The following is a 21,551-nucleotide window of genomic DNA, read 5'->3' on the forward strand; positions in this document are numbered from 1 at the left end:
AAGGTTCACACTCCCTTGACCTCGTTGTTTGGCCTTTTTTCTCCCTCGCTCACTTACTTGACGTAAATTCTTGTTTTCTCCTGTCTGCGATAAACTCCCTCCTGCCTTCTTCCCCCCCCCTCCCTCCCTTTCTCCCTACTTATCTCTTACCTCCCCTTCCCTCCACTCCACTCCTCCCGCCAACAATCCTCCCTCTCTGCCTGCCTCTTACCTCCCTCCTGTCTGCCTGTCTCCGTCTCCGTCCTGTATGCCTGCCTCTTTCCCTCCTTCCTGCTCCACTACCTCCCTCCCTCCCTCCCTTCCTGCTGCTTCCTTCATCCTTCCTCGCGCCTCCCTCTTACCTCCTCCACTCCCTCCCTCCCTCCCTCTCCCTCCCTCCCTCCTCTCTCTCCCCTTCCTCCCCTCCATCCCCCCCCCTCCCTCGTGTCTAGCTCTTACCTCCTCTCTCCCTTTCCTGCCTCCCTCCTTCCTCCCTTCCTTCCTTCCTCCCCCCCCCCTCCTCTCTCCCAGGTGTCAAGTTGCACCTGCACCGCTCGAGAAATATTGGTCAGCCCGGAAAATATTTGGGTCTGGGAATCTCTGGGCGTGAACCCTATGGGATTTAAAGAACAACGGGGTTCGATTATATGTGACTTCAGAAGATTATGGGGTTCGATTATTTTTGGGGTCAGAGAACAGACCAAAGTTCCTGCAAATGTAAAAATGTTCGAAAAAATGGGGTTCGTATATAGTGGACTGAATGACACTCAGGTTCGAAACATTAGACGTCAAGCAAACTTGGGGCTCGGGAGAGTAGATTTTGAGTAACACAATCGGCTCGAAAGAGTGGTGCTCACAAACACTGGTGCTCACAAACACTGGTACTCACAAACACTGGTGTTCACAAACACTGGTGCTCACAGACACAGGTGTTCACAGACACTGGTGCTCACAGACGCTGGTGCTCACAAACACTGGTGCTCACAAACACTGGTGCTCACAGACACAGGTGTTCACAGACACAGGTGTTCACAGACACTGGTGCTCACAGACGCTGGTGCTCACAAACACTGGTGCTCACAAACACTGGTGCTCACAGACACAGGTGTTCACAGACACTGGTGCTCACAAACACTGGTGCTCACAAACACTGGTGCTCACAAACACTGGTGCTCACAGACACTGGTACTCACAAACACTGGTGCTCACAAACATTGGTGCTCACAAACACTGATGCTCACAAACACTGGTGTTCACAGACAGTGGTGCTCACAGACAATGGTGCTCACAAACACTGGTCTCACAAACACTGGTGCTCACAAACAGCGGTGCTCACAAACAGCGGTGCTCACAAACAGCGGTGCTCACAAACTGCGGTGCTCACAGACACTGGTGCTCACAAACACTGGTGCTCACAAACACTGGTCCTCAAACACTGGTGCTCACAAACACTGGTGCACAAAAACACTGGGATTCGAAAAAATGAGGTGGCGAACAATCGTCTGGCGTACCATCCAAAATTAAATTTTTGCTGGTTGGAGGAAAGATGAGCGAAAGTTCGTCTGGCGTAAAGTCCGTAATAATGTCATTGAGGGATGGAATGAAGACAAGCGAACGTGTGCTTGGCTACCTTAGTGTATATTGTACTGTACTAGCATGTCATTTTTTGGTGGGGAGAAGACTGGCGAACGTATGCCTGACGTTTCATTGCGGCTTTGAGGGAATATGGGTGAACGTCTGGCGCATAGCTTCCATGAAGTTATCAGTGCAGGGTGTAAAACATCGCCAGGCGTTGGTAAATGCTCGTGCTGCCGCTGTACATATGGGTGTGTTTTAGCGCTAAGGTCGTGTTATCTGGCCCCCGTCCCCACCACTCTAAGCTGATCGTCTGTTGTATATTGAGTTAATAACCTTACAGTGTATATATATATATATATATATATATATATATCTCTCTCGTGTTTTCTCTGTCATTTTGTGCCCACACACACACACACACACACACACACCAAACACTCATATTGAGAATGATCAATGGAACTACGACTCAGCCATCACCCGGGTTGAGGAGGAGCAGTAGTATATTGTCCTTCCCTCCTACCCCCACTCCTCCTCCTACCCCCCACTCCCTCCTACCCCCCCACTCCTGCCTACCCCCGCCTCCCTCCTACCCCCCCTCCTCTGCCCCCACTCCTCCACCCCCCTCCCCTCCAATACCCCCCACTGCCTCCCCACCCCCCACTGCCTCCTAACCTCCTCCCTCTAACCTCGCCTCCATATCCCGTACCCCCCTCTTACCCTATCCTCCCTGCCGTCCTTCCCTCATGCCTCCCTACCCTCTCCCTGCCCTCTTTCCTTCACTACCTCTGGCGCCCCTAAAATGGCACTACTGAATGGCGTTAATGTGGCACTCGGGCAACAAGACTCTCTCTCTCTCTCTCTCTCTCTCTCTCTCTCTTGCATTATTCATATCTTACTGTTTATATATTTTCCCTGCCTGTGAGCCATCTCTTCCATAGAACTCCTCTCTCCTGTTTCTCTTTCTCCTTTTCTTCTTCCTCCTCCTCCCCCTGCTTCTGTCACTCATCTTCCTCCTTTCCTCCTCTTCCCCCTCTCTTTTGTACCCTCTTTCTCCCTTATTCCTCTTTCTTCATCTTCCTCAGCCTCTTTTTACTCTGATTTTGTCTTTTTCTTCAGCCTCCTCCCTCTACTTTTGCTCCTCCTCCGCCTCCAATCTTTTCTCTCTTCCTGTTCCATCTTCTCTCTTCCTTCTCCTCATCTCTTCTTCTGCTCCGTATCCTCCAATCCTTTCTCTCTTCCTCCTCCCTTTCTTCTTTCTCTACCTCCATCTGCTCCACTTCCATCTTCTCTCTTCCTCATCCTCCTCCCTCAGCTTCCAACTTTTCTCTCCCTCTTCTTCTACCTCCATCTTCTCTCTCCCTCCTCCCTCAGCCACCTCTTCTAGCGTGGGAGATTTAGAGTAGCGTACGTGACAACTAGTGGCTGTAGTTAGTGCTGGTTTACGAGGTGTGTGTGTGTGTGTGTACGCGCGCGCGCCCCCTGGCTTAACCATGCCTCCACCTTCCATCCAGGTTAACGGCACTACCCTCTCTAATGTTACCCACTATCAGTATCTTGGCTCCCACCTGTCCATTACCGCGGACATCGATAAAGAGGTTCAACATCTGATCAAATGCGCATCTCAAGCCTTTGGCAGACTCCGTACCCGTGTCTTCAGCTGTAGGGAGCTGAAATTATCTACAAAATTAGCATTAGTCCTCCCCACCCTACTGTATGGCAGCGATACGTGGGTCGCATACAGGAGGCACCTCAAGGCACTTGAAAACTTTCACCACCGTAGTCTACGTTCCATCCTCCGAGTTCACTGGGAAGACAAGAGAACAAATGCCGGTATTCTCCCTGACACCAACTGTAAGAGCGCCGAAGATACCATTATCCATGAACAAATACGTTGGACTGACCATGTTACCCGCATGGACAACAGTAGACTGCCAAATTAGCTACTTTACAGCCACATAATGGATAGTAAACGTAACGCCGGCGGGCGTTTGAAAAGGTATAAGGATAGTCTTAAGACAAACCTGAAAAAGTGCCAAATCGACCCTCTCACCTGGGAGACGGTTATTCCACACCGTAACGCTTGGAAGAACACCACACGAGAAGGTGTCAATACTTTCGAATTACCCCGACTGCATACCGAGGCAGACAAGCGCCAGCGCCGGAAAGACGCTGTTCCCGCACCACCTGCACTAGATGAAGCCCTCCACACGTCCAACATCTGTGGACGGTCCTGCCGATCCCGTATCAGCCTCTTTAATCACCTCAGAGCTCACTAACGAAGGTGACATCCTTAATAACTCATATCATTGTATCATAGCTGGATGATCGTCACACTTGATTCCAAGTGACTTTCTGAAGTAATTGTGAGGCGGTATTGGCGTATTGGGGCCAGCCTGCAAGGGAGGGGCGGGGTTGTTTTCTATATCCTCCCTTCACTCGCTCTTTCTCACCTTATTTACCTCGCATTTCTTCACCTTCACACACACTCACAATCACTCACGCTTATATCTACTGTACCTCACTTACACCTCACCCCCACTGCACATTCCCTCACTCTCACTGCACATTCCCTCACTCTCACTGCACATTCCCTCACTATCCTCACCTTCCCCTCACTATCCCTCACCTCACTATCCTCTCACCCTCACTATCCCTCACCTTCCCTCACATTCCCTCACCCTCACCTCAAATTCCCTCACCCTCACTATCCCTCTCACCTCACTATCCCTCCCCACCCTCACTATCCCTCACCTTCCCTCACATTTCCTCACCCTCACCTCAAATTCCTCACCCTCACTATCCTCTCACCCTCACCATCCCTCACCCTCACCTCCATTCCCTCACCCTCACTATCCCTCACCTCACTGTCCCCCTCACCTCCTTCCCTCACCCTCCCTCACTTCCCTCACCTCACTATCTCACCCTCCCATCCTCACCCTCACCTCACATTCCCTCACCCTCACTATCCCTCCCTCACTGTCCCTCACCCTCCTCACTTTCCCTCCCCTCCTATCCCTCACCCTCACCATCCCTCACCCTCCCTCATTCCCTCACCCTCCTTTCCCTCACCTCTATCCCTCACCCTCACTATCCTCACCCTCCTCACTGTCCCTCACCCTCACCTCACATTCCCTCACCCTCACTATCCCCCACCCTCACCATCCTCACCCTCACTTCCCTCACCCTCTGTCCTCACCCTCACCTCACTGTCCCTCACCCTCACTTCCCTCCCTCATTCCCTCACCCTCACTATCCTCACCCTCACCCTCCTATCCCTCACCCTCACTGTCCCTCACCCTCTGTCCCTCACCCTCATCCCTCACCCTCCTGCATCCCTCACCCTCACCTCACATTCCCTCACCCTCACTATCCCTCACCCTCACCATCCCTCACCCTCACCTCATTCCCTCACCTCACTATCCCTCACCCTCTCCTCCTGTCCTCACCCTCACTATCCTCACCCTCACCTCACATTCCCTCACCTCCTTTATCCCTCACCTCACCCTCACTATCCCTCACCCTCACTATCCCTCACCCTCACTGTCCTCACCCTCACCATCCCTCACCCTCACCTCACATTCCCTCACCCTCACTATCCCTCCACCTCACCCTCACTGTCCCTCACCTCACTATCCCTCTACCCTCACATTCCCTCCCCTCACTGTCCCTCACACCCTCACTATCCCTCACCCTCACTATCCCTCACCCTCACTATCCTCACCCTCACTATCCTCACCCTCACTATCCCTCACCTTCCCTCACATTCCCTCACCCTCACCTCAAATTCCTCACCCTCTCATCCCTCACCCTCCTATCCCTCACCCTCACTATCCCTCACCTTCCCTCACTTCCCACCCTCACCTCAAATTCCTCACCCTCACTATCCTCACCCTCACCATCCCTCACCCTCACCTCACTTCCCTCACCCTCCTGTCCCTCACCCTCACTATCCCTCACCCTCACTATCCATCACCCTCACCTCACTGTCCCTCACCCTCACCTCACATTCCTCACCCTCACTATCCCTCACCCTCACCTCCCTCACCCTCCTCCATTCCCTCACCCTCACTATCCCTCACCTCACCATCCCTCCTCCACATTCCTCACCTCACTATCCTCACCCTCACCTCACTGTCCCTCACCCTCACTGGCCTCACCCTCACCTCCTTTCCCTCACCCTCACTATCCCTCACCCTCACTGTCCCTTACCCTCACTATCCTCACCTTCCCTCATTCCTCACCCTCACATTCCTCACCCTCACTATCCTCACCCTCACCCTCCTGTCCCTCACCCTCTCTCCCTCACCTCCTTGTCCCTCACCCTCACTGTCCCTTCCCTCACCATCCCTCACCTTCCCTCACTTTCCCTCACCCCACTATCCCTCACCTTCCCCTCACTATCCTCACCCTCACTATCCTCACCCTCACTGTCCTCACCCTCCTTCCTCTCTGTCCCTCCCTCACTGTCCCTCACCCTCCCCTCACCTTCCTCACTATCCCTCACCCTCCTTCCCTCCCACCCTCCTGTCCTCACCTCACATTCCCTCACCTCACTATCCCTCACCTTCCCTCACTATCCCTCCTCACTCTCTACCCTCACTATCCCTCACCCTCACTGTCCCTCCCTCACTGTCCCTCACCCTCACTATCCCTCACCCTCACCCCTCACATCCCTCACCCTCACCATCCCTCACCTCACCATCCCTCACCTTCCCTCACTGTCCCTCACCCTCACTGTCCCTCACCCTCACTCCTCACCCTCCTGTCCCTCACCCCTCACTATCCCTCACCTCACTATCCCTCACCCTCACTATCCCTCACCCTCACTATCCCTCACCCTCCTATCCCTCACCCTCCTGTCCTCACCCTCACCATCCCTCACCCTCACCTCACATTCCCTCCCTAATACCTCAGCTTTTCATACCTACCCCTTAATTTTCTCTACCCTCCCCTCACCCCATCAACTACCTAGTGTATATTTCATTTTGTGATTAAATATTTTTTCCTTTGGCTACCAACTTTGAATTTGTTTACAAGTGCAAACTACAGCACAGTTGATGTATGTAATTTCATGTAGGTTACGTGTGTGTAGACTAGAGTACGGTGGTTTTATGTAGTGTGTGTGTGTGTGTGTGTGTGTGTAAACTATGATGACGGCTTCATGCAGTTTACGTGTGTTGCACATGCTACAAGGTAAAGTGAGGCCGCTACCATCGACCCGTCAGGTAGGTGGTGTGGCATCGACCGCCTCTCTCTAATATTGTTAAGTAACGTTCACCTGTCCTTGAGTACAGCAGTACTTAGGTGTTAGTTATTCCAAGTAGATGTTAATCACTGAAAAACAAAAAAACTGTATTTTACATATTTCCCCATCTCGATGTTTTAAGTATGTAGGAAGGTATTCTCCCTGGGTTAAATTTTGGTGATGTTCTGGGTTGTTATTGAACATATCGCGGCTCTTATTATTTCTCTTATTGTAGGCGACGCCCAGTACTAAATCTGCTTTTGACGCGTTTTGCAATTCGTTGTGGCAGCCGCACCACCTATAAATTGCTATCCAATTTTATGTAAGGAACATTTCGTGTAAATAATAACATACATTTGGGGGCTTTTATAAGGGGAGGATTCTCTTTCGATTGTTTGTTTTCGAAGTGCCGTAAATATTAGGATGAGGCAACACGGTATTTCCTGCTATTTACACTGTCCGAGAACCCCTTTGCTTAGACCTCATCAGGCTGTATTCCAAGCGTAATATCTGATTTCATTTGAATATCTGTCCAGTATATCTAGAACTTAATGTGATCTGGGCATAATTCTTGGGTAAATTCAATGGAACGAAAAGTCTGGGCGGCGCGCGGAGGGACGAAGTGGCAACTGGCTGGAGGTAGTGTTGGTTAGACAGTCAGTCGAGTCGTGGCCCAGAGTTAGTGTTGTCTGGGAGTGTGTCGGGGGAGTATGTGCGACCACCGCTCCTCTCAACTCTGTGTAAGCGTGGCGGCCGGCCTCCAGTCGCACATTTCTTAATTTCTCAGTGTTTGCTTTTTGTCATTGGCATACAAGTGTAATATCGGTGGTGGTGGTGACAACGAACCATGTATTGTGAACTGTCAACATTGATATATCGTTATAGACGCCTCGACAGTATGAAGACTGCATGTTGGATTTGAGGCGAGTATGTGTTCAGGTTGTGAGCTGAAGCATAATTATCTCTTGATATACTGAACTTTCTCACGACTGTTAAAGTGCTTTTACTTACTAATATATCTTGGGGCCATGATAGTGCTGTCAGGTACCTGAAACCTCGTGTTTGTGTGTCGGAAAACTTGGCACACGAACTTTTGCTAATATAGTGATGAACATAATAGTGACTAGTTAGTTTATTGTGCGTAAAAGTATTGTCCAAACCTTGTTATGGTGTGTGATGGATGGTGACACCCCCTTAGTATATAATATTCTTGACGTTAGTATTTTAAAACCACTTTTGGCGAGGAAGTAGTTTGGGCAGTGGGGTCGACCAAATGGTGACAATAGTAATAATATTTTTGACGCTAATATATTGATATGCCTTTCTGGAAGGGATGATGAATAGGTGTTGGGCAAATGAGACAACACGAGCCAAGCCTAACCTAACCTTCCTTACTAAGCAAACTTTACTTTTTTTTTTATTAATACAGTACTATGTTAGGATTGTTTAGTATTTTGTCGTTACTGGTGATTATTGTGGCACCATACAAGAGCTATATTACCTCGTCAAACATATTCTTTACGTCCCGCGAGGTGAGGGATGAACTTGACAAACGAGAGGCTGGTAAAGGCAGGTTCGTCACCACTGTCTGAAAATTTACGAGCGGTCCGGGTTTATGACGGGTGTTTAGTTTAACATTCTGGTAACATTGTCAAACATCGTTAAGGTGATTGTGATACACTCCCTCTTTTGTTGACGTTGATAAACATTTTAGGAAAAGATAAAAAATAAATGTTTTTCATTGTAATGTTGTCAGGTTTAGGAACTGAATAAGCACATAATTTTCACGGCATTGTTTAATTAAAGATTCTGTTAGTTGTTTTGTGTATATTTGTTTAAAATTCAGTTTGGTATTGTGAAATAATTAGGACCGAATTGTAAATGTAAACCTATTGTGTCCAGCCGTACAGTACAGTTACTTAATTAACATTTTGAAAAAAGAAGTTAAATCAGCTAGAATTATGGCCAGGTGTTTGCTTTTACTTATTAACGTTTGGCCACTGTAGTGTAGACAGCTTTATTTACTCAACATAATGAACAATGACTTAACTTATTTAACACGTTACTTCAGTCCTTTTAGTAACTCGTAAGATGCCCAGCGTTTAGTATTGTTCATATTAAAACGGATTTACATGCTCTTGCCTACCAATAACTTGATCCCAGTGAGACCCGAAGCGCTGTTCCGGGATTTGGAAGTCGAATGCAAGCTCCGTGCATACCCATCACGCCATTGGATGCTCGTCGCTTTTATTGGCCTATTTCACGGGACAGTGGCTCCAGCCTCCCTGTGTGACACCTCGCCTGGAACAGCACACACCCAGCTCTAATGTCACTTGGTTGGGGAAATGGAGACATAATTCACCTTTTGACTACCATATTTTCAATTTACCAATGCATCAATAAGGCACTTAAGTGGATGAATTTAAGTAATAAGTCGGCTTACTTAAATTGGAAAATGTTTGAGTGAAGTTAAAGTTAGATTAGATTCAGGTAAGTTGTGAAAATCATATCTCGCCAACTTGGTCCGTAACTAGGATTTAATTGCACGTTGCTCAGCGAATTCTTACACCCGGGGTTAGTTGATGTGCCTCTCCTCCCTCCTCCCAGCCGCCCCCACCAGAATAACCCAGATGTTTGTCCGTGTTCCTCTTAACGTAAACATTACTAGCCTCAACCTCTTAACATACCACCGAGATGTTCTGATCGTTTATGTTACTGATCTTAGCATGCGAGACATACACCTCTACGGAGTTTGCTTTATAACTTATATTTCCCTAGATGTTACACTATTTGTACATGTTCAATGAAAGACTCGTGAACTTCTGATTGTGTTAATAATTTATAAAGAAGTTTCATCATATTGCAAGGATTGATTATTAGGTTCTCGTTTAAATTATATAATCGAACTAGAACTGTTAAGCTTATATCCTGACATGTTGGGGAGCTGTGAACGACTAGGCTATCCACTTTAACTCTCAGGTTCCTATACAGCTTAGTGTTACTTTTGTTTTTGTTGTTGAATTATGTAACTCCTGAAGTCGCTGAGGGAGGGGGAGAGGTAGTGGTGGCCGCGGGACAAGATTATGTAGTGTGTGTGTGTATTTATAGTGTTGAAGTGATGTTAGTAATCAGGTGAAGTTTATCTACGCGCGAGTATTGATTAGTTTACAACACGGATAATATTATAATGTGGAATAAAATACCCACTTTCTCACAACCCAACCCAACCCAACCCAACCCAACCCAACCCAACCCAACTCTTAACCCAACTAACCTAACCTAACTAACAGAACAATATCTAGGTGTAATTCACTCTACCCTCCACACCATCAACGCTTGGCTGGCTAAAAAAAAAAAAAAGATTAAATTAAGTCTGACTAATAGAGACCTTGTGTGCTGCTGAACTATATATACCGTAACTCAGTGGCTGTTTCCTACTAAAATCACACAATAATATAGTGATGATTTTTTTCGCTAATCCTAAAACACCGAAGACTTCCATCAGTGTTAAACGTACGTGACCAGTCCTCGATGATAAGACGATTGGCGGTCACACTGCTTACTGTCTGCCCTAAGATTTATACAAAACTGAACAGTGAATGATACGTGTCTTCAGGGTCATACATAAACACAAACAATGCCCTAGCAGTGTACAGAGATGTGACATAGATAATATACACCATTTCACATTCCATACGTGTTCTGGTACAGTTGTGTATGAACCGAGTATAAACATCAATGTACTGTATACACACTCACCTCTGGCCCTGCTGTGAGCGAGGGTTATTGAGCACTATATTGGTGTGGTGTTATACATTATGGTGCCGGAACATAAGTGGGGTAATGGTGAGGATAATTTGCCAGGTTACTGTAAGCTTTGATGCGGTTGATGGAGACGATGTTTAAATCTGTTTAGAGACGTTGTTTAATTCGGTTTAGAAACGGGTTGTTTTAGTCGGTTTAGAGTCGGGATGTTTAGTTCGGTTTAGAGACGATGTTTAATTCGATTTCGACAATGTTTAATTCGGTTTCGAGACGTTGTTTAATTCGGTTTAAGTAATCGAATTCAGTTTAGAGACGATGTTGAATTCGGTTTTGAACAATGTTTAATTCGGTTTAGAGTTGGCATGTTTAGTTCGGTTTAGAGACGATGTTTAATTCGGTTTAGAGACGCTGTTTAATTCGGTTTATAGGCAGTGTTTAATTCGGTTTATAGGCAGTGTTTAATTCGGTTTAGAGCAATGTTTAATTCGGTTTTATAGGCAATGTTTAATTCGGTTTAGAGGCAATGTTTAATTCGGTTTAGAGAAGCATTTAATTCGGTTTATAGGCAATGTTTAATTCGGTTTAGAGATGTGATGTTTAATTCGGTTTAGAGGCAATGTTTAATTCGGTTTAGAGATGTGATGTTTAATTCGGTTTAGAGGCGAAGTCGAATTCAGTTTAGAGACGATGTTGAATTCGGTTTAGACAATGTTTAATTCGGTTTAGAGTTGGGATGTTTAGTTCGGTTTAGAGACGATGTTTAATTCGGTTTAGAGACGTTGTTTAATTCGGTTTATAGGCAGTGTTTAATTCGGTTTATAGGCAGTGTTTAATTCGGTTTATAGGCAGTGTTTAATTCGGTTTATAGGCAGTGTTTAATTCGGTTTATAGGCAATGTTTAATTCGGTTTATAGGCAGTGTTTAATTCGGTCTATAGGCAATGTTTAATTCGGTCTATAGGCAGTGTTTAATTCGGTTTAGAGACGCTGTTTAATTCGGTTTTATAGGCAATGTTTAATTCGGTTTAGAGGCAATGTTTAATTCGGTTTAGAGATGTGATGTTTAATTCGGCTTAGAGATGTGATGATTAATTCGGTTTAGAGACAATGTTTAATTCGGTTTAGAGATTGGATGTTTAATTCGGTTTAGAGCCGATGTTAAATTTGGTTTAAAGACAATGATGAATTCGGTTTAGAGACGATGTTGGATTCGGTTTATATACATTGTTTATTTCGGTTTAGAGACAAGTATTTAATTCGGTTTAGAGCCCAATTCGGTTTTATTTACGTTCAGAATACGTTGACCAAGTGGCGCTAAATATGTGCATTATGGTGTTGCATCTCGCTGATGATCATACTACGGGCGTGTGCTGTCTGGACTCTGTGGTGGGGCGTATGGTTTATGGGCGGGCGGCGGTCGTTTTTTGTGGCAGAAGGGTTTGAGTTATATGGGCGGGTGAGGGGGCCGTGCATTGTGACGGGTGTGGGCGCGCTATGAGCAGACGACAGACGTGTATTGTGTGGATTGACTGCTGTGTGTATTGTATGGACGGGCGTGCACTGTGTTGACGGGCTGTTACGTGTGTTGTAAAGATGGGCGTGCACTGTGTTGACGGGCTGTTACGTGTCTTGTGCGGATGGGCGTGCACTGTATTGACGGTCAGTTACGTGAGTGTTATGGATGGGCGTGCACTGTGTTGACGGGCTGTTACGTGTGTTGTAAGGATGGGCGTGCACTGTGTTGACGGGCCGTTACGTGTCTGGTGCGGATGGGCGTGCACTGTGTTGACGGGCTGTTGCGTGTGTTGTAAAGATGGGCGTGCACTGTGTTGACGGGCTGTTACGTGTCTTGTGCGGATGGGCGTGCACTGTATTGACGGTCAGTTACGTGTGTTGTAATGATGGGCGTGCGCTGTATTAACGGGCTGATACGTGCATTGGGACGGCCGTGCACTGTATTGACGGTCAGTTACGTGTGTTGTAATGATGGGCGTGCGCTGTATTAACGGGCTGATACGTGCATTGGGACGGCCGTGCACTGTATTGACGGTCAGTTACGTGTGTTGTAATGATGGGCGTGCGCTGTATTAACGGGCTGATACGTGCATTGTGGGACGGCCGTGCACTGTATTGACGGTCAGTTACGTGTGTTGTAATGATGGGCGTGCGCTGTATTAACGGGCTGATACGTGCATTGTGGGGACGGCCGTGCACCATACGGGCAAGAAGAATACTGCTTATGTCATAATTACATCAGTGTGGGCGGTATTGTAGTAAACAGACCACAAGCGTATATTATATACCATATATCCGAACGACTCAAGCTCACTCCACCATCCTGTCGCCCGCCTTTAATAAGGAAAATTTTTACATCAGGGTGGTGACAGTATATTCCCTATCGTACGTCTGTCAGTCCGTCCGTCCGCCCGTTGGCAAGTTCAATCAACCAATCATAGTAAAAATTCACCAAAAATGAAAATCACCTCAGTTAAACCATTATAAACCCACGATGATGCCTCCTCCACCACTGTACAATACTGTTATTTTTGACCCCTCCCCCTCACCACCTCCCTCCTGCCTGCCCCCAACTTGACCCAGACGGACCCAATGCCTCGTCTAAGTAGAGTCATGGTTCAATTGTGATGCCATTTTGGGATGTTATTTTGGTGTTGGGGGATAAGTGAGCGTTGTCTAGGTTGAGTCTCGGTGTAATTGTGGTGCCATTTTTGGACGCCTCTTTTGTGCTTGAGGTTAATGTGTGTGTGTGTGTTGGATGTGTTAATATTTCTTTAGTTAGGAGGAAAATATTTAACGTAAGAACCCCTTAGAGAATAAACGATCTAGAAATATGTGTGTAAAGTTTAGGTGATTTTTAGGGTTGGATAGGGATTTGGAGTTCTCTTAGGGTGTCTTAGGGTAGGGTAAAGGGGTTTGTACTTCCCTTAAAGAGGTTTTAGGGTAAGGTAAGGGGTTTTGTACTGACGATAAGTGGGTTTTAGGGTAAAATGGTTTTGCGCTTCCTTTAAAGAGGCGAGGTTAAAGGGCGGTTCGGATATTAAGGTTATTTGGGTCATGTAGCTACGGTAATTATATACGACATACATACATACATACATACATACATACATACATTATACATACATGTCTAGTTAATGTGTGTGTGTACGATAGTTGGGTGTGGGTTTTGTAAACGTGGGGGAGGAGTTTAAAATGTGGGAGGTTGTGGTGGTGTGGTGTATGTGGGAGGGTGTAGATGGTGGAGTGTATGCAGGGAGGTGTAGTGGTGGAGTGTGTGGGGAGGGTGTAGTGGTGGAGTGTGTGCAGGAGGGTGTAGATGGTGGAATGTGTGCGGGAGGGTGTAGATGGTGGAGTGTATGGGGAGGGTGTAGATGGTGGAGTGTATGTGGGAGGGTGTAGATGGTGGGTATGTGGGAGGGTGTAGATGGTGGAGTGTGTGTGGGGGGGTGTAGATGGTGGGTGTATGTGGGGAGGGTGTGGTGGTGGAGTGTGTGGGAGGGGTGTAGTGGTGGAGTGTGTGTGGGAGGGTGTGGTGGTGGAGTGTGTGTGGGGAGGGTGTGGTGGTGGAGTGTGTATGCGGGAGGGTGTGTAGATGGTGGAGTGTGTGCGGGAGGGGTGTGGTGGTGGAGTGTATGCGGGAGGGGGTGTGAGTGGTGGGTGTATGCGGGAGGGGTGGTGGTGGAGTGTGTGGGAGGGTGTGTGGTGGAGTGTGTGGGAGGGTGTAGATGGTGGAGTGTGTGCGGGAGGGTGTGGTGGTGGAGTGTGTGCGGGAGGGTGTAGTGGTGGGTGTGCAGGAGGGTGTAGTGGTGGAGTGTGTGCGGAGGGGTGTGGTGGTGGAGTGTGTGGGGAGGGTGTGGTGGTGGAGTGTATGCAGGAGGGGTGTAGTGGTGGAGTGTATGCGGGAGGGTGTAGTGTATGCGGGAGGGTGGTGGTGGAGTGTGCGGGAGGGTGTGGTGTATGCAGGGAGGGTGTGGTGGTGGGTGTGTGGGGAGGGTGTGGTGGTGGGTGTATGAGGGAGGGTGTGGTGGTGGAGTGTATGCGGGAGGAGGGTGTGAGTGGTGTGGGTGTATGCGGGGAGGTGTGGTGGTGGAGTGTGCAGGGTGTAGTGGTGGGTGTATGCAGGGAGGGTGTGGTGGTGGAGTGTATGCAGGGGTGTGGTGGTGGAGTGTGTGGGAGGGTGTGGTGGTGGGTGTGCAGGGAGGGTGTGGTGGTGGAGTGTATGCGGGGGTGTGGTGGTGGGGTGTATGCGGAGGGTGGTGGTGGGGTATGTGGGAGGGTGTGGTGGTGGGTGTGGGAGGGTGTGGTGGTGGAGTGCATGCGGGAGGGGTGTGGTGGTGGAGTGTGTGGGAGGTGTGGTGGTGGAGTGTATGCGGGAGGGGTGTGTGGGGAGGGTGTAGTGGTGGAGTGTGTATGTGGGAGGGTGTGGTGGTGGGTGCAGGGAGGGTGTGGTGTGCGGGGAGGGTGTGAGTGGTGGGTGTGTTGTATGTGGGAGGGTGTAGTGGTGGAGTGTATGCGGGAGGGTGTAGTGTATGCGGGAGGGTGTAGTGGTGGTGTGTATGTGTGTTCTATACATTTAGTTTAGGTACACACCATTTATTCACTTTCAATATACATGATTATACTACTCGTAATTGCATGTATTGATTATATACATTACAGGTATTCTTGTATATTTTACGTAATTAGATTTAATACATATATATGGTACGGCACCTTAGCTATACCGGTGTTACATATATAATCAGTCTACTAAGCGTATAGACAATACGGTATATATATATATACATTAGTATTTTAAGCATGTACATTACGTGCTTACTGTACATAGGTTACGGTATACAATATCCCTACCAATGTAAATAGGGCGGGTGTGGGTGGCTGGGTGGCTCGAGTTCACGAGTGACCGACAGATGAAGGGATGAAATGGGTGGCCAGGAAGTAGACAAACTGGGTGGCAAAACAGTAAAGGTTGGGTGGGCGGACGGGTGGGTGGTTTAATGAGTGTAAGAGTGGTGTATAAAAAAAATAATGGCAGAGAATAAACTGGATGGTTAGTGACAGAAAACGGATAGGTAGTGACAATGAAAAATGGGTCGTTAGTGACGATAGAAAACGGATAGGTAATGACAGTAGAAAACGGATAGGTAATGACAATAGAAAACGGATAGGTAATGACAGTAGAAAACGGATAGGTAATGACAGTGAAAACGGATAGGTAATGACGGTAGAAAACGGATGGTAATGACGTGAAAACGGATGGTAATGACAATGAAAACGGATAATGGCAATAGAAAATGATAGTTAATGACAATAGAAAACGGATGGTAATGACAGTAGAAAACGGATAGGTAATGACAGTAGAAAACGGATAGGTAATAATGATAGAAAACGGATAGGTAATGACAATAGAAAATGATAGTGACAATAAACGGATAATGAAAACTAATGCTTAGTTAAAGAAGCTGATAAATGTACATGAAATAACAAGGATGCTGAAAGAGAGAGACAGAGATTTCAGTACCGTACCCTAAGTGAGGTCAGAGGAGTCAGGGTGGCTAGGGATGGGTGCATTGTGGGTGGGCAGTAGTAGATGGGTGGAGGGAAAACCATGTAGGCGAGTGAATAGAGTGGTTGGGAGGCGTGGGCGGTGAGGGAATAGGTAAGTAGAATAGCCTAGATGGGATAGGTATGGGTAGTTAGATGGGTGGTTGGACCTGCGGAAAAGTGTGGGTTTGTTGGTTGGTCTTATGGAAGAGTGAGGGTGGGTGGGTCGACCGTATGGAACAGTGTGGATGGGTGTAGGTCAGCGGTATGGTACCATGTGGGTGGGTGAGTGTGTGGGTCTATCATGGAATAGTGTGGATGGGTGTGGGTCAGCGGTATGGTACCATGTGGGTGGGTGAGTGTGGGTCTATCGTATGGAATAGTGTGGATGGTGTGGGTCAGCGGTATGGTACCATGTGGGTGGGTGAGTGGGTGGGTCTATCGTATGGAATAGTGTGGATGGGTGTGGGTCAGCGGTATGGTACCATGTGGGGTGAGTGTGGGTCGACCGTATGGAATAGTGTGGATGGGTGTAGATTGGCCCTCTGTTTATTGGGTGACTGACTGAGTGGATACCTGCCGTCATGGACCTCAACGACACACACACACACCCACACTCACACACACACACACCCTCACACACACCCTCACACATACACACACACACACACACACACACACACACCCTCACACACACACACACACACACACACACACACACACACACACACACACACACACACACACACACACACCATATATATTATCTGTAATTCATGTATTCCCCAAATATGTAACTGTATATTTTCAGCCTTCTGGCTGCCAACTCTTCAATAAACCGTTAATTATTATTATTATTATTATTATTACACACACACACACACACCCACCCCCACCGTGAGGCCCTCATAACACCATCTGTGAGGGAATTCTACACCACGGAGCCTCATAACACCATCTCTGAGAATTGCACTACACCACGTGAGGCCCCTCATAACACCATCTGTGAGGAATTACTACACCACGTGAGGCCCTCATAACACCATCTGTGAGGGGAATTACTACACCACGTGAGGTCCTCCTAACACCATCTGGGAGGGAGTTACTACACTACGTTTTTACTGTTCAACACCTACATTAATCTGTATATGTTCACTGTATGTTCCTTTACCTTTCCTAATGAGGCTTTTGTTAAACCACCAATGTATGTAATAAGTCATTTATGCCATTATATTTTTTCAGCCTTCGGGCTGCAGAACTTAATAAACCGTTAGTTATTATTATTATTATTATTATTACACACACACACCCCCACACACACCCCCACACACACATACACACCCCCACACACACACACACACACACACACACACACACACCACACACACACACACACACACCTCTCCCCTCCCCCTCCCAGAACACTTGACGCATCTCTCCTTATCACCTTGTCATATCTCCCACTGTTGACATTCAGTCTTTCCATACACACACTAAAACTCTCTCTCTCTCTCTCTCTCTCTCTCTCTCTCTCTCTCTCTCTCTCTCTCTCTCTCTCTCTCTCTCTCCACATCACTCGAGGGCAGCAGCAGTCAATTGGATCTTAGTTTGTATTCGGGTAAACACACACGTACGGAAAACAGGTTATCAATTATCAGGGGAGACTCGTCAATACATTATGGTAGTCTGGCGAGCTGTACTGCTAATGAACAGAAATTGCTTACCGGAAGGTGTAAATCCCGATCTCGAGCTGTAAATTCATTGTTACCTGCAGCGTCCAGGAGTGAGAGGGAGAGAGTGTTCTAGGGAGAGAGGAGGAGGAGAAGGGGAATGGGGTGTTTGTTAGGAAGATGAGGAAGTACTTGAAGTTAAAGAAAAGGGGGAGGGTGTTTGGTGAAGGGAAAGTGTGACGGACTGCTAGGAGATAAGGAACAGGAGGGGGAGTGTTTGGAAGGAGAAGGCGAGGGAGTGTTTTGGGGGGAAGGGGAGATGAAGCTTTTGATGGGATCGGGATAAGAGGGAAGGAGGATGGGTGAGGAAGGGAAGGGTGAAGAAGAGCTGTGAGGGAGTAACTGACTGTCAGATATACACAAAGTATTTAGGGACTGTTAGGAAGGAGAGGGAGGGAGGGAAGGATTACTGCAGAGAGGTGGGGAGGTTAGGGGACAAGCACCTGTTGGGACGAGCTGAGGATGCGGGGCAGTGCTTGAAAGGATGGAGGGGGAGCATAATAAACACTGGAGGAAGAGAACCAAATGAAAGGTAGAGTGAGAAGAACTACCCTCCTGCCTCCCCCACTCCCCTCCTCACTCCCCTCCATCCCCTCCCCTCCTCTCCCTCCTCTCAGCTGTTGTTTCTGGTGGCCCACTGAGCATAACACAAATTTATGCTCTGAGATCCATTTGCCTCTCACCTCCCCCTTTACCTAGCCCACCTCCTACTGTACCTCCTCCCCCTACTCATACTCTGGATAGGCTCCCAATAAACTGTTTCTCGATCCAAATCTATTCACATTACCCTCCCTCCCTCCTCCCTCCCTCTCCCTCCCTCCCTCCGGTAAAAAAAAATAACGTCGTGGATCTTTAAGCTTGTAATTCTGATTTTCTGGTCGTGGCTTTAATGGTCGTGTTGACAATGACGCCAACATCAAGATATACCCCCGGTGTGTGTGTGTGTGTGTGGGTGTGTGGGTGGGTGGGTGGGTGGAGTGGGGGTGGTTGTCATCATCTACGTCTCATTAATCCCACTTTTGTTGTTGTGGGTGGGGCGGGTCCAGTGGTTGGTTCTCTCTCTCTCCTCCCGTCAACAGCAGCGGCTCAGGACCGGCTACTATGGACACGTTATGACTTAAAAATGTACAGTGAGCCTGATTAATGTCCGTGCGCTGTAATAACCGTGAAATATCTCTTACCTGGCTTTGTATGTGTGCCTTTATTAGTGCTTGTGGCTACCTGTGTTTGTATCTGTACCTGTGTTTGTGTCTGTACCTGTGTTTGTGTCTGTACCTGTGTTTGTGTCTGTACCTGTGTTTGTCTGTACCTGTGCTTGTATCTGTACCTGTGTTTGTAACTGTACCTGTGTCTGTACCTGTGCTTGTACCTGTACCTGTGTATATCTATACCTGTGCTTGTATCTGTACCTGTGTTTGTATCTGCACCTGTGCTTGTATCTGTACCTGTGATTGTACCTGTGCTTGTACCTGTACCTGTGCTTATCTATACCTGTGCTTGTATCTGTACCTGTGTTTGTATCACCTGTGCTTGTATCTGTACCTGTGTCTGTACCTGTGCTTGTACCTGTACCTGTGCTTATCTGTACCTGTGCTTGTATCTGTACCTGTGTTTGTATCTGTACCTGTGCTTGTATCTGTACCTGTGATTGTACCTGTGTTTGTACCCGTATTTAGTAATATCTTGGCTCGTGAACGTCGCTAAGAGAAGGTACTAACAGAGTGGGGGAACAGCGTATCGATTGTGGCATCTTGTCCGGCGTGATATATTCCTCAGTGCTTATCTGATGGGGTGGAGGGGTGGCCCAGTGGGTTAAATTTGATGTTCAACAACCAGAGTACAAAGGGTCGATCCCCGCCACAACGCATAGAGAAAAATAATGTGTACGGTACCTGTTCTCTATACTTGGAACCTACCTGTGCTGTTTTGTTACGGTGTGCAATAGTTATTTTCAACTCAATTCATCACATATAATACCACCATACTATTGAAATACACATCTATGATTATTATCTACTCCCTTGTAGTTAATTAAGATATACCCTGGAGACTGTGGACCAAGTTGCCTTCATGTAATACCAATACACGGCAGGGTGGGGAGGGGTATGGTTAAGGCCTAATTTGAATCTCTCAGTTAGGTCTCCCACCACCAGTTATTACCAGTATCGTTTCCACAATCTGCCGGGCGGTGAAGGGAAAGGGGGTCCTTATACCCAGGTGAGTGTGTTCATTAAGAGTGAGTTATTACCGTACATTATCGGCCTTTGTGTATTATTGTTATTTATTGTTTTATTTAATGAATAGTGTGTGTGTGTGTGGGTGTGTGTGTGGTGGGTGGGTGGGTGGGTGGGTGGGTGTGTGTGTGTGTGTGTGTGTGTGTGTGTGTGTGTGTGTGTGTGTGTGTGTTATTTATCTCATTTTTATTATATTTTGTAGTTCTTTAGTTAGACGATCTACAGTGACAGATGTGATGGCAATAACATTAGATTGTTTTAATAGGCCTACCGCTTTTGATTCTGAATGGCTTTTATAGGCGGACCTTATTATTTGAGTCTGGTTTTTAGGCACATTATGGTATGAATATAATAGTTACGCATAATGATGATAAGACATACACGCACACACTATACTCCGTCTCGGTCAATTGGTCACACTTATGTTCCCACTCACACAATAGTCAAGTTTTGGAGAGACAGACAGACAGGGAAACGAGAGAGGCTTTCTAAGAGGTTAATTGATATGCATGAGGAAGGCACGAATCCTCCCTCTCCCCATTTCCCTCCTTCCCTTTATTCCCTCCCTCTTTATCCTGTTCTCTCTCGCTCCTCCTCCACCTCTCCCTTCTTCGCTCCGTTATAACCTAACTAAGAGTAACAGTAGCGCCGCCAGGAGCACATAGCTTCACCCAGGTCCACTTCACCCTACCTCGCCGCCCCGTCGCCGTCTCCCCGGGGAGTGCATGCCGCCCCTCCTTACTAATAGCCGATTTTAATTAGCAAGCCATAAACCACCATTAAACTAGCCAGCACCATGTGTGTCTCGACTCCACGTCCACGGGTCGTAAAATTTTATGGTTGGATCACAAACTTCATGGTTTAATACGCGGCCGAGCTGAATGGACCGCCCAGGCGGTGTGGGACGACGGCGACTGTGGTGATGAATGGTTGTCTACGCCGTCAGGCAGGTGCTGGGGGTGGGTGGTATTCCTCCGTCAGGCAGGTGTTGGGGATGGGTGGTGCTACTCCGTCAGGCAGGTGCTGGGGATGGTTGGCGTTCCTCCCGCCATGCAGGTGCTTTGGATTGGTGGTGTTCCTCCGTCAGGCAGGTGCTGGGGATTGGTGGTGTTCCTCCGTCAGGCAGGTGCTGGGGATGGGTGGTGTTCCTCCGTCAGGCAGGTGCTGGGGATGGGTGGTGTTCCTCCGCCATGCAGGTGTTGGGGATGGGTGGTGTTCCTCCGTCAGGCAGGTGCTGGGATGGGTGGTGTTCCTCAGTCATGCAGGTGCTGGGGTGGTGGTGTTCCTCCGTCAAGCAGGTGCTGGGGATGGGTGGTGTTCCTCCGTCAGGCAGGTGCTGTGGGTGGTGTTCCTCTGTCATGCAGGTGCTGGGATGGGTGGTGTTCCGTCATGCAGGTGCTGGATGGGTGGTGTTCCTCCGTTAGGCAGGTGCTGGGGATGGGTGGTGGTGTTCCTC

At 47.9% G+C, this 21,551-nt stretch overlaps 1 protein-coding gene across 1 annotated transcript in view; it reads left to right on the top strand.

Moving 5' to 3' along the window:
• Positions 1-7,461: 7,461 nt before the first annotated feature.
• Positions 7,462-21,551, top strand: part of LOC121863687 (tyrosine-protein kinase receptor cam-1-like) — a gene marked incomplete at its 3' end in the record, with an annotated part of 32,941 nt that continues 18,851 nt past the window's right edge. Inside the window, 1 exon segment of the mRNA XM_042362429.1 lies at positions 7,462-7,545.

The sequence above is a fragment of the Homarus americanus genome, unplaced genomic scaffold, assembly GCF_018991925.1.
Source record: "Homarus americanus isolate GMGI-L3 unplaced genomic scaffold, GMGI_Hamer_2.0 scaffold21609, whole genome shotgun sequence".
NCBI classification, from domain to species: domain Eukaryota; kingdom Metazoa; phylum Arthropoda; class Malacostraca; order Decapoda; family Nephropidae; genus Homarus; species Homarus americanus.